The sequence below is a fragment of the Rhodnius prolixus genome, unplaced genomic scaffold (assembly GCF_049639745.1).
Source record: "Rhodnius prolixus isolate KJV_2025 unplaced genomic scaffold, Rpr scaffold_10, whole genome shotgun sequence".
NCBI lineage: Eukaryota > Metazoa > Arthropoda > Insecta > Hemiptera > Reduviidae > Rhodnius > Rhodnius prolixus.
This window is the reverse complement of record NW_027411615.1, coordinates 17,373,839-17,388,045: the sequence shown is the minus strand read 5'-3', so window position 1 is coordinate 17,388,045 and position 14,207 is coordinate 17,373,839. Positions and strand designations below refer to the sequence as shown.

The following is a 14,207-nucleotide window of genomic DNA, read 5'->3' as shown; positions in this document are numbered from 1 at the left end:
TTAATTAATTAATTATTTCTTATCAATATTTTGAGGTAAAATTATTAAAATGAATTTTAAAAGCTATCCCAATTTTCTTTGGTACAGCTCCATTAAAATAGAACATTCATTTGTATTTTTTGTTTTGTTTTCCTCTTTTGTGAAATATTAAAACAGCTTATTAGTAACTATGCTTTGTATTATTATAATACATATTATAATATTTATTATTATAATTTTAATTAATTTGGTTTTTGTTTAAAAATTTTTCATAAAAAGCATTAAGACAATGGATTATCATATCGTTCTCGAAATATCACATTCTTTATTTAACTCAATTCACACAATATTCTGGTATTGTTAAACTTAATAAAATTGATCCAATGATTTTGTTTGTTGTTCATTACAGTCGAAATGCACAACCAGCAGATTTCAGTATTTCTTTATAATTATGTTAGGTAAAAGAGTGTTGGCAAGACAACCATCAATTAATAAAATACTAGAGTACTTTTTAAGAAAAAAAGTAATAAAATTTGCTATTTATTTCATATGATACCCATAATGCAACAGTTTGCTGGTCATTCGAATTATTGTTTCCTTATTTTTCGTTCCTTTTTGCGGAATATTGCTCTAATTATGGTGACAATACTTGTGTATTCTAGCAGTGTTTTTAGATATCGGAAGTCAGAGCTAAAATACCCTAACTTGCTGTTCATTCGAGTTATTTCCTTATTTTGTAGTTCTTTTCCTGAAGTAAGGATACCCAATGAATATGATCTTACTTTCCTAAATACACCGTTTGTGAGAGCTAAATTACACTAAGTAAAGTAAAGTAATCGCCTACTTTTTGAGGCGGGGCTTAACATCCAACTACCAATTAGAAATTTAGAGAACTCTAATAAAAGATTTATAAGCAGTATGTGCCGGTTGCGTTCGAACCACGCTATTTGCGGTGAGTATTTATATAGAATCGGGAAGGTGAATAATGACTTATGCGAGAGAAGCCATGAGGTGGACAGTGCTGAGCACATCATTATGGAGTGTGCGAAGCACGAGATACAAAGAAAAGAGCTTTTCAACCGCCTTTATAAGGAACTAACTTCCCCTTATAATTATATCTGCATGTTGAGCAGTAGAAATGTAAAGGTGTACGAAATATTATATGGTTTTATGGTAGAGGCAGGCATTAAAGTTTAACAGATTTTAGGCACTAATGGGTAGTTTGTAGAAGCATAAAGGTTTAAATCTTTGTAATTATGTACAAATAAATGATATGCTGGCTGTATGGGTGCTACCAGTGCCAAGGGGGGGGGAACCTACCAATTAGGTGTCGTGGACGGAGGCGACTAGCAAAGATACTTTACTGTAAATTTCTTTGATAAACCATTAAATAAAATCCAAGGCCTGAGACCGGGAATCGAACCCAGTACCAGAATACATATTATGTTAGCTTTACTGGTCTCGCCTCTAACCGCTCGGCTACCGTGGCGCCTAGATAAATTACAATAATTTGTTGGTCATTTTACCTAATATTTCCTAATTTTTCTGCGTTTCGAAAATTCTTTTCTAAATTTTGGTGATACCATATTTAAATATTGCTATATAGCTATCGGTGGTGAGAGGTAAAATTATTATTTTTCAACCCAATTTTTCAATTCAATGCTAGATTGATAATGTATATTTTAAAAGTTTTAATGATTTTTAAAGAAATAAGTTTTGCGCTCCAAAAGTTGAAATTTATTATTAATAAAGTATATATGATATGACCTGCGCCATTTTTGTGCACTGATTCTTAACGCTGCAGCCTGCAATAAGCCGCAAGATAGACATGGTACTCATAAAATAGAAATAATGCACTTTTCTTCAAGATTTTAATAAAACTAATCGATATAGTTTACAAAATTACGTATTAAAACACTAAATGACAAGTTCTTTTTTATTCAACTCTAGTTTTATCACTTTTTGTAAAAACTAGAATAATCTTCTACAAACTTTGTACATCTCCACATATGGTGGTAGTTTTTTTATTTTATTTTGTTCCCAGAAAATTGATTTTAGTGAGATTCTGTTGAGTTGTCAACTTCAGCTACTTGCTAAAGTACCATTTCAAGTGGAAAGTACCCACTTCGTTCCTAAAGTACGGTTTTATTTCCCTTGTAATGTAAACGACAAGCTGAATGTGTTGCAGTTAGTTCTGAAAGACGAGCAGTTAGAGGAAATAAGAAAGTTTTTGGCTTTCCCAGTAAGAAAATGACTTTCGATTTTTGTCTCTAGTAAGAATAAAAACTTATAAAACAATTTTGAATAGTTTGAACTATTCCGTAGCTTTTCAACTATTATAAACTGTTAAAAAAAAAAAATTTATTCAGGCCTTTTCTCGTCATTCAAGTACTTAATACTCTTACATCAATTTTTCTAACAAATAAAAACTAGCTACGCGCGAGATTCGAACTGGGGATCTCCCATTTACAAATAGCCGATTCATAACAACCGCCCTGTGAAAGTCATCCCATAATTCCTTAAAAGTCTTCAAAATTAAAATCATTTCGTTAAATATTTTTATAAAACTATGTTAAATTTGATTTAATTTCATCTTTAATTTTGAGTTCGTTTTCTTCCATTTCATCTTTTAACTTAAGAATTTAATGCCATCAAGTGATGAAGATTAAATCGTCTGTTTAGAAGTTGTTGAGCCCTTAGTTTTAAAGTTATTGAAGAGCTTAATTATGTTCAAGAGAGAAAAGGGTTCTTACAAAGTTTTAATTAAACATTTTGTTCGTCTTAATTGGTATTGTACAAAACTTTAAGGCTAATACAAATATTTTCCCCCAACCATTATTTTGTATTTTATGTATTATATTATATATTTAAAATACCTTGATTTCTTTGTTTAAATTCTTAAGTTAGTAATAAGCACCAAACCTATTCGGATTTAGATCGAATCTCTCGCCAGTATATCAACTTCGACTTACTGAACTCTTGTTTTCACAACTTTGAGGACAGAGAGTGCAAGGCAAGTCACATTTCTTAATGTAGCTTCTGCTTTCGACATTGTTTGGCACTATGAACTACTTTACAAAGAAATAATAACTCACAAAACTATAATAATAATATCTTTATTAGGCCAATTTAGGAAAATAAAAAAAACATGTACATTATTTGTAAGTGGGAGATCTCCAAATCGAATCTCGCGTAAGACTACTTTTTATTTGTTATAAAAAATTGTTAATAGTAAAGTATGAGCTTCCGCCCTCATCCACGACACCTGATTGGTAGTTGGACGTTAAGCCCCGCCTGAAAAAATAGGCGATTACATTAATTTACTTTTTATACGTTTTAATATTAAACAAACAAATATTAAAAATAAATGTCTCATTTACAAACCAAACTAATGAATTACCAAATTCGAATTTACGTGAATACCCAGTAGTAATTTTATTTTTACTAATAAAAGGGCACATACAAGGGTTTACTATATTAAAAATTAAATTCTTGGACTAGGAAATACCTGCACTGTCAGGCCCTTTTACAGTAATAATTAATCAAAGCTTTAAAATCGGCACCATTTAAAGCAGGGGTCCCCAAACTTTTTACACAGGGGGCCAGTTCACTGTCCCTCAGACCGTTGGAGGGCCGGACTATAAAAAAAAAAACTATGAACTAATCTCTATGCACTCTGCACATATCTCATTTTTAAGTAAATTAACAAAATGGGAACAAATAAAGTATTTAAAATAAAGAACAAGTTCATTTTTTTTTTTTATTTAGCCTTTTAATGTAATTTACACCTGTACCTACAGGGTACAATAAGTAAATGAGATGAATGTGTATAAATAGCGTGGCAGACGTGAATGACGGTCATCCAGTGATGGCCACCATTAGTCACCCAGTTGGTCACGGGGCCTACGGCGCCTCAGCCGTCTTCGAGGATTGGAGGGTAGCGTAGTTGAAGACAAGTTTGCAGCTAAAGGGTTGGGAGATGAGTGGAATTTGGAGATCTGTATGTATTGTGTGGTTGCTTAACATAGAATGGAGCGTCTACTATGCGGCGGAGTATTTTAGATTGTAGAGTTTGCAGTCTGTTGATGTTTGATTTTTTAGCTGTTCCGTAAAGTTCGAGTCCGTAAGTCCATATTGATGTGAGAAGAGCTGTATAGAGTCGTTGTTTGTTCTGTAGTGAGAGTTTTGAGCGTTTGTCGAGTAGTCTGGCTAGAAGTTTGTATCGTTTGTTTAGTTCGGTACGTTTAAGTCTCGCATGGGGGTTCCACGTAAGTCTCTTGTCTAGGTACATTCCAAGGTACCGCAAATGGTCGGCTGGTGGGATAGATGTGTGATGTAAGATGACAGGTGGTGGAGTTTGGCGTTTGAGTGTGAAGACTATGTATTTAGACTTAGTTGGGTTAATTTTTATACGCCAAGTTAATTTAAATCACCAAATTGCTCAGTATTTCTGTGGGAACTATGGGCCTGCTTTTGGCTAATGAGATGGTCAATTTCCGGTTTAGTTATAGAGCTTTGACTTTCTTCCTATTTCTGCTATTATTTCACACTGCTGCCGGAGCCGTGACGCTTGCGTACCGTTTCACCGGAAGTAGTACTGTACATGAGCCACCAATGAAAGAGGTACCCTTCCGAAAGTGTAGCGGGGGCCGGATAAGTAGCCTCAAGGGGCCGCATGTGGCCCGCGGGCCGAACTTTGGGGACCCCTGTTTTAAAGAGTTAATTAATTCTTCTCTTATAAGAACAGCTTGGAATTCATTTAAATCCTAAAGGTAATATATTCTTCTTAGTCAATTGTCTCATCTACTCAATGTAACAGAAGCTTTTCGAAAGGACTGCCAGAAGTCTCTGTTCTTGGTCATGATTCTGGCTTCCTCCATAAGATCCTTTTTTTTCTTCTTCTTCTTCTTCTGGGACGCTTCACTTTCGTTTCGAAAGCCTTTCGTCCATCCTGCAGACATTGTCTGAAGACATGTCCGAAGCATCCCTGCTGTTCTTTTTTTCCAACCTGGTCTATTAGTGATTCAATTTTCAACGAAGTCCTGATAATTGTGTTTTGAATGTAGGGTCTCAGCTGGTTTTTCGTACTACTTTTCTTAGCTACCGCATTACACAGGCTTGTTGTAATTTGCTTTTGTCCTACTCGTTTCAAAAAATCAATTCGCAACCATTTAGGATATATTTATATCCTAAATAAAATTATATTTAAATTGGTTAAAAATACTTGCGATGATCAGAAATTTTTCATTATTTTGTGAAATTTTGCAGGTATTGCTAGTAGATATCCGACTATATCTCTAGGGTTGGTATTATCGAAATCCTACGCAAATTTTTGGTACTTCTAACTTTTTTGTATACATATAATTTATTATTGTGAACTTTACGGTCTTTGGAAAAAAGCTACTGGACAATCATAAAATAAATTTTGACAAAAACAAAGTATAAATGGCTTGGGAGCGAAACCTGGAGTATGAATGAATGAATGAATATAGATGTTTATTGATTTTACTTATTCAAGTACATACAGAAATATACAAAAAACATTACTAGAAAAATTATCTTTCGACCGTCTGTCAAGCTGTTATCAAACTAGAAATTATACAAAATAATAACAAATTATAAGAAACAAGTACTATAAAGAAAAAGACATACTCGAGACACTAATAATAATATTCCCTTCTAACTAAAAATTAAATTCTTTAATTAAAAAATTTCTGTAGGAGGACGCCGCTGCAACAAACTTAACCAAACCCATCCAGTCTCCGCCATTGAGATAGAACACACATTCCTCATTATCCTATTGGTTCCTTTTAAAGCAGGTTAATCTAAATTCTTTTAAAATTGTGGCACACTGCTAGAAAATGAAACGAGTCTTCAACAGCATTTAGATTGCACAAGGAACAAACAAAATTTCTGTCTTTTAACCAGGGCTTATAATTTAATGGTAATGACTCTGTTCTGATTTTAATGCAAAATTTGATATGTTCAAAATTATTTAACTTTAAATAACTATTGTTTAAATTATAAGTGAGTTGGGAGTACAATGTATGGTAGATAGCGGATTGAGCTTTAATTAAAAATTGCTGTTTAAATTCATGTTCAATTTGATTAAGGATAAAATTTAAATTTTCCCGGACATTTCTGCTTGTTAAAAACTTCTAAATTGGTCGACCAGTTGTATTTATTTGATATATGTATCCATTCTTTAAACCAATAAATTTTTCTGCTAAGTATTTCTTTTTTGCCATCATCAATGGTAGTCTGTCAGGTGGTTGTTCGAGTACTCTAATGATATAATTAATGTGCAGCTTCAATGTGAACGAATACAATGGGGATAATCCCGTCTCTAAATACAAGGCATAATTCGGCACATTCCTTGGGAGTCCAAACAATCTTTTTAGAAAATACCTTGAGCAGTGGGAATATCGTAACCAATGAAGGTCTCCTGAGGAGCGATTATTGCTAGTTGAAACCTGGAGTATTGAGTTCAGTTTTTTAATGTTCTTTTTTTGAGTAGAAATGTGCACATAAACGCAAAATTATTCTTTTTGAAGAGAATATATACCCAAGAAATTTAGAGGTAGCTATATATTTCTTGAAAAAACATTTGCCTAATGTATTTGGTTGGTTATCTCTGGCACGATTTCATAAAGGGTAATAACTTATTATAACATTCGTACAGGCTAGCGTAGAGGGATATCGTACCACATAGCAGAACTCTACTACTGTTTGTTTGCATGTGTTGGTATGTGAATCTTGTTTTAAGAGGCTAGGTATAAAAGCAATAAAATTGTATCAGTATGGCGCTAGTACGTGTTGGTAGTAGGTTTGTTTGAATGTCTCCCGGGAGGCCAGTTAGAGCGTTAATATGATCTTTGTGCAACCTTCCTCCTGTCACGGGGAATGGTCTCTGGATCCAACTCAGCTGTTGGCTGCACTGCTACTACCGCTTCAAAATACAAACACTCTGTATTCCACAACCAAATAACCTGTCGTAAAAATTGATAACATTAACGTTACCTGCTTATAGTAAATCAAAATTTACCTTTATTCTTTGTAGCTAGAATCTTTACTTTTACATCTTTACAGATATTACGGATTATTTAAATATTTCATCACTACAGCAATCTTACCAGTTTGCTTTATCTCCCTAAAGTCATTGTACCTCATTCATTACCTGTAAAGAGAGCCCAGTAAACCTCTAACATTACTCCTAGCATCTCTGAATTACTGTTGGTCGTTGAAGTAGGGTTTTAACCCTCTTAACAATCTTGACTGGTCCTAAATAGAAGGGACATGATTTATATTAAATCTCATTAGGGCAAAACTGATGGGCCGTTTTTCCCTTGTGAATAGACTGTGGTCATATATCTCTCATTTATCATACAGTTACAAGAGAGATGTAAGCTACATTATGTATTATTTATTATTAATAAACATTTTTATTTTATTCAAACATAAATATACCATTTCTCTAAAAATTCATGCTCCATTAAAAACAAAGATTTGCTTTTTACTTATTAACTAAAATTATATCATTTCTCTTTTTTAGTTCTTTTTTTATCTTTTTCTTTTTGGCCTATTGTTCCTTGCAAATTAGCCAATTGTTTTTTTGCTCAATGTAAACTACTCAATAGTGGGGAAATGGCTAATTATAAATTACCACACACCGATATCAAGGGTATAATTGCAAAAGCAGCACTACAAAAATGGCAGACAGATTACAATAATGGTGTTAAAGGTAGATTCTATAAAACTATGGCAGATCAGTTATCTAGACAACCATGGTTTAAGAGAACTGTCACTAATAAATGGGTTGTTACGACAATAAGCAGGCTCAGAGCGAACCCCGCGGTGTGCGGATCGTATCTACACAGGATCAACAAAAGGTCCTCTCCTCTTTGCGTAGATTGCAATGAGGAGGAGGATTTCAAACATATAATAATTGATATGTCCACGTTATGTGGTAGAAAGGAAACGAATGTTTGACGACATACGAGTATACAGAGTATTTAGATGCACCATTTTGCTACGAAGACATATTATTCTCCACTAACATCTGTGTGCTTAAGTCTATAGCAGAGCTAGCAATGAAATATGAATGTATTTAAAAGCTATAGCCGAATTAGAATGAATGGAAGAAAATGCTTAGAGAAGGATTACGTGATTTTAATTTTGGTTAAGCTATAAGGATGGCAGGAGCACAGATTGCTGCTCCATCCATTAGCAGTAGTTTATGTAAATAGCGGTATATAGTAGAATGATGAATGTGTGAAGCGAATGTATTTGTAGGTAAGAATGGAGAGTGAGTGATATTCTAGTGATAAGCACCTAGACGATGCTGGCTGTATGGCGGAAGCCAATGCCAAAAAGAAAAAGAAAAAAAAGAAAAACTACTCAAAAGTTGCTAAGGAATTGCAAAAAAAAGATCAAAAAAAGACAGAAAGAGGTCTATTTTCTTTTAAATAAAAGTTGCTTCATTTGTCTTTTAATATCACATTATCTTTAACAAATAAAATTTTTAAAAACAAAGATAAAACAGGATTTAACAAAAGCCGTGAGTGTCGCCTAACAAATTGTGGAAAACATCTCCACTGGTTTTTCCACAATTTTTATTTTGTTAATCCAATTAATAGTTTTTCAGTACCTGGTGTAGCCTCCTCTTACTCTCTGAACAGCTGAACAACGGTTTGCCATACTCAAAATAACGGCAGCTATTTCTTCTTGCGGAATTTCTTCCCATAGTAACGTTAAAACGTTAGCAAGCTCTCCGGTGTTCCTGGGTGGGGGTTGATGGTTATTTAGTCGTCTCTGTAAATTGTCCCAAATGTGCTCTATTGGGTTTAGGTCTGGTGATAGTGCTGGCAGTTGTAAGTGGGTAATGCCGAGACGACGAATTTCTTCAAGAACACATCTGGCGCGGTGAGGGCGGGCATTGTCGTCGAGAAAAACAAATTGTGGCCCAATATTGTCTCGGAAGTCTGAGACAAACCCTCGAAAAATGTCATCTCTGTATCTGATCCCATTTAAAGTGCCCTGAATGATGTGTAGTTCAGTACGATTGTTGAGAGTAATTCCACCCCACACCATGACACCGCCACCGCGGTGTGCTGTTATCGGTTGGATGAATTGTGGCTCAAAACGAGTGTTTGGCCTTCTCCACACTCGCAAACGTCTGCTATCACTCGATAAACAGAATCTTGACTCGTCACTAAACAATACAAATTCCCAGTTTTGGTTCTCCCTCAACCTAGAGTTTACCCATTCCAATCTTGCTCTTTTGTGCCGAGTATCCAAAGAGGGCCTTCTAACTGGGCAATACGAACGCAAGCCAACCTCTCTCAATCAGATACTTGAGTCCCAGAGGATTTAAAAAGACGATTTTGTAACTGTCGGGCGGTCAAAAAAGGGTTTCTGCGGCATTCATCCTCACTAGGCGGTCTTCTCTTTCAGAACAACACTTGGCGCAATGTTCAAAGCATTACCAATTTCAAGCTGAGAAAGGCCCTGTAAATGAAACTGGACAATTAAATCTGCCCTTTCATCACTTAGAGGTCTTCTTTCCATGATGAAAAATTAGAATTGAGAAGAAAAAAAAGTTAATTCACTTTCAAATGCATTAGAATACTGAATCATTTTAAAGGACGAAATTAGCAATGTTTGTTTTTGCGGTTTATCAAAATGAATTAACCTTTGTACGACTAACAAGTGCATTAATTCCTTAATATAAACAAATATTGAATGCCAAAATAACGAGATAAACATCAAAACATTGTGCAAGTTAATTATATTTGATGTTATTTATAAATTCCTTAGCAACTTTTGAGTAGTTTAGATGGGTAAAAGTTCATTATACGAGGTCTGTAAATTAAGTAATGAGACTGATTTTTTAAAAAAAAATTATTCAAAAAGAATTAAATTCTATATTGTCACCTTCAGAATAACTTCCTTCTGAAGCCACACAGCGCTGGAGACGTTTCTTCCACTCCTCATAGCAGTGCTCGAACTCTGATACTGGAGTAGCCTTCAGCTGGTCGGTTACAGCCGTTTGAATGTTTTCGACTGTCCCAAAATGAGTTCCCTTGAGGTTTCCCTTGAGATTTGATCCCAGGTGATGAGTCTTGGTCGTTTGAATACGACCCAGAAACTAAGCGCCAGTGCATGGAGTGGCACACTTCAACCTCTCCAAGGCCCAAAAAAGCAAGGATGGCGAAGTCGAAGATCAAATGCATGCTGATTTGTTTTTTCGATATCCACGGAATCGTCCACAAAGAGTTTATACCTCAAGGTCAAACGGTCAGTCAACACTTTTACCGAGAGGTTCTTGAAAAACTTCGAAAAAAGGGTCATTCGTGTGAGACTAAACATCAAGAACAAGTGGGTGTTTACATCACGGGTAATGCTCCTTGTCACACAGCAGTTTCAATAAACAGAGTTTTTAGCCAGTAAAAACATTCCTGTGGCTCCTCAGCCTCCTTATTCGCCTGAATTGAGTCTTTGTGACTTTTTTCTCTTCCCAAAGTTGAAAAATCACCTCAAGGGAACTCATTTTGGGACATTCAAACGGCTGTAACCGACCAGCTGAAGGCTATTCCAGTATCGGAGTTCGAGCACTGCTATGAGGAGTGGAAGAAACGTCTCCAGCGCTGTGTGGCTTCAGAAGGAAGTTATTTTGAAGGTGACAATATAGAATTGTAATTCTTTTTGAATAAAAAAATGTTAAAAAATCAGTCTCATTACTTAATTTACAGACCTCGTATTTTAATTTTATCAGTCTGGGTAAAAGCTTGGGTAAGTCAGTTTAGTGTGTAAGATCGTCTTTAATATTGGCTCATATTGCAAACATTGTTCATACTAACCATTAAATAAAATCCAAGGCTTAGACCGAGAATCGAACCCAGCACCAACGACACATCTAAGTTTTGCAGGCCACGCCTCTAATCTCTCGGCTATCGTGGCGCCCGGAAGCTATGATGATACACTAGCATTAAAAAGTTGCTACTGTTTGTATTATTCGCTGCAAAGTGCATATCCTTACGATAAATAAGGTCTGAAGCTGTTTAGCTATGCTGAGAAAATATAGATTTAAGTGATAACATCTTTTGGACATCTGAGAAGGTTGCTGTGATCTTAACTCGCCATTTTTTTTTTTGTGGCTATCACCCTATAGAAGTCATGATAAGAATAATGCCAAAAAAAGAAGATAAATTTGGATGAAGAATTTTCAACTTAGCTGTTTAAATAAGGAAAAATTGTTTTTATTACGTGTAAAGAAATATATTTTCGTGTAGGAAAAATCTTGTTTATATTAATTTCTATTTATTGTTATGCCTTACACACCCGTCTGTACGTAACTTTGTATGAAACATTACAAGAACGTAGTATGAAAGTATGAGAGAAATTAAGTTATCTTTATGGTGACGTGTCACGCGAACTAAAGGTGTCACGTTCGCTGGCTGTTAGCTTCCATAGTTAACAACGTGTTATTTTTTCATATAACTTACATATATATATTTTTTTAATCCTCTCAGTACGTAGTATTGTTTTTTTTATGAATCATAATATTTATTGCAATTAATATTCTGTCAACTAAATATAAAAATAAACTATCTACTATTCTACCAAATTATTATGAGACTCGACTTATCAATTTTTATTTATAAGTGTAAATTATACAGAAATGGCAGTTTCTTTGAAAGTTTCTTTTAATTTGGTATTTTCTTCAGACTATCTTTGAGAGGAGCGTTTTTTGACAAAGCGTGTTGTGACAAGGACATCCAGGATTCTTCTTAGGGTACGTTCACAACGGAGCTGTGAGCATAGATGATAGCGGAGATGATAGCAGTGATGCATCAGCGCTTATAGAATAACCTAGTACATTCTTATGTGAGCGTGCACAACGAAGCTTCGACTAGTGACTCATACTCGCTGGTATAAACGAGCATAGATGATAGAATTGAATTTTTCATTTTTCTGCTAGCTGAACTCCAGTATCAGAGCTTTAAAATGGACGTCGAAAAATTATTTAGTGCTGTCTTTACTCATTATTTTTGGTTATTATTTTATTATTTACTTTTAAACAATATTTTGTTTTTTAAATCGTGCTTACATTTATTTTCATGTGTATTTATTTGTTGTTTTTTTTCAATAAAATCATTACTTACCTAAGAGTAATCACTAGTTTTTCTTCTATGGTTATAGGATTTCCATGACAATTTTTCCGTTTTCTTAATTTTGACCTTATTTTTTCTAAAATATAGTCGAATGTGGGTGGACCCATCCTCACATATTCAAAAAAATGATCCGGATAATTTCTAAGTTCCTTATATAAATAGTGAAATTCACCCAAAGTACTTCGTTTTTTATCTATGGGATGTACATGATATTTTCTAAAGCGTTTTTTCTTTAAAATATACCTTTTTGTAGCTGCTGAACATAAAAACTCTTCTTCACTACTCGGACATGTTGCATGTATCACAGCTCTGTTGTGCACACTAATCAGCGATTATATTTTACTCTATCAGTTATCATCTCTGCTATCATCTATACTCACAGCTCCGTTGTAAACGTACCCTTAGAAGTACTAGGAGGTTTTAGAGAATTAGGTTACCATATGTACCATCGTTTTGGTAACTTTTAATTTGGGCTAGCGTTTTCCAGAGTAATTTGGAAGGGATGGGTATGTTTTTGCCCAGAGAGTGGTTTGGTTATTCGTCACTTTTCGACTCCCACTGCTTTAGATTTCTTTCAATACCTGGGAAAAAGGTTTCAATACCTAGAAAAGGGATCAAAGAAGAGCACAATAGATCCATTTTAGTTTTATTGCAGTACACATGGTAACATACTAAAACACAACAGCTAACTGTTGATGAAAGTGTTCAGCAAAGCCAAGGGTTCTAAAACCTTTGCTTTAGTGTAAATATAAAGTAGAAGTTATAACTGAAAAAAAGTAAAGCTCGTCTAAAAAAAGTAGTATTATGAATGAACAGAACTGAACAGACGCTTTGGACAACTTGAAAGACTTTTGACAATACATTTGTTTCTAGACAACAAAATACTAATTTGTACCACTATTTTTAAACACATCTTGGCGTATGGAATAGAGCTGTTGGGTTCAACCAAACGAACAAATCATCAAAGAATTCAATCTCTACTATTTAAAATACTTCGAACCATAGTAAACGCTCTTTTTTAAGTCTCTAACAGGATGTACGTGATCTTAACATTCCTTTTATCACCCAAATCGTCTAAACGTGATACAGAAAATTCTATTTCAACAATCAAATCCTCTAGCTCAAAATCTTTCTTCTAGAATTCTTTCTGACGTTTTAAAAGACAGTAGCCTTGTGATCTCCTCTCTAGTGAAGAGAGAGACTAATAGTTCCTGTGTTCTGGAGTATAACCACTAGGTAACTTCTCCACGCGTTTACTTCTACTGTTACTTATAGCACCAAATATGCTGATTGTAGCTCAAATACGAGGGTCGTTTGAAAAGTACGTGCGAAAATAAAAACTACTTAATTTTTTGGGGTAAACCTTTTTTATTTTTCAACATAGTCTCCTTTTAGGCTTATACACTTCGTCCAACGCTGCTCTAGTTTGTTGATCCCTTCCGAATAATAGGATTAGTCCAAGTCTGAAAAATAGCCATTCGTTTCTGCAATCACCTACTCGTTTGAATAAAATCTTTTTCCCGCCAGCCATTTCTTCATATTGGGGAACAAATAGTAGTCCGAGGGAGCCAAGTCTGGAGAATAGGGGAGATGTGAAATGAGTTGGAACCCTATTTCCATTAATTTTGCGGCCACAACTGCTGAGGTGTGAGCTGGTGCGTTGTCGTGATGGAAAAGGACTTTTTTGTGGGCCAATCGTGGGCGTTTTTCTTGCAGCTCGGTTTTCAAACGGTCCAATAACGATGAATAATATGCACCTGTAATAGTTTTACCCTTTTCCAGATAGTCAATGAGGATTATTCCTTGCGAATCCCAAAAGACAGTCGCCATAATCTTTCCGGCCGAAGGAACGGTTTTCGCCTTTTTTGGCGCAGATTCCCCCTTGGTAACCCATTGTTTAAATTGTTTTTTGGTCTCAGGAGTGTAGTGATGTATCCATGTTTCATCCACAGTGACGAAACGACGCTTAAAGTCCTGCGGATTCTTCTGGAACAGCTGTAAACCGTCCTTGCAACACTTCACACGATTTCGTTTTTGGTCAAGCGTGAGCAATCG

The 14,207-nt window shown here is 34.9% G+C and overlaps 1 protein-coding gene and 1 pseudogene across 2 annotated transcripts in view; both read left to right on the top strand.

Moving 5' to 3' along the window:
* LOC141457322 (zwei Ig domain protein zig-8-like) overlaps positions 1-14,207 on the top strand; it is a 721,433-nt gene that overhangs the window by 384,543 nt on the left and 322,683 nt on the right. The gene's annotated exons all lie outside the window — the stretch shown is intronic.
* Positions 6,385-6,534, top strand: LOC141457380 (U4 spliceosomal RNA; annotated as a pseudogene).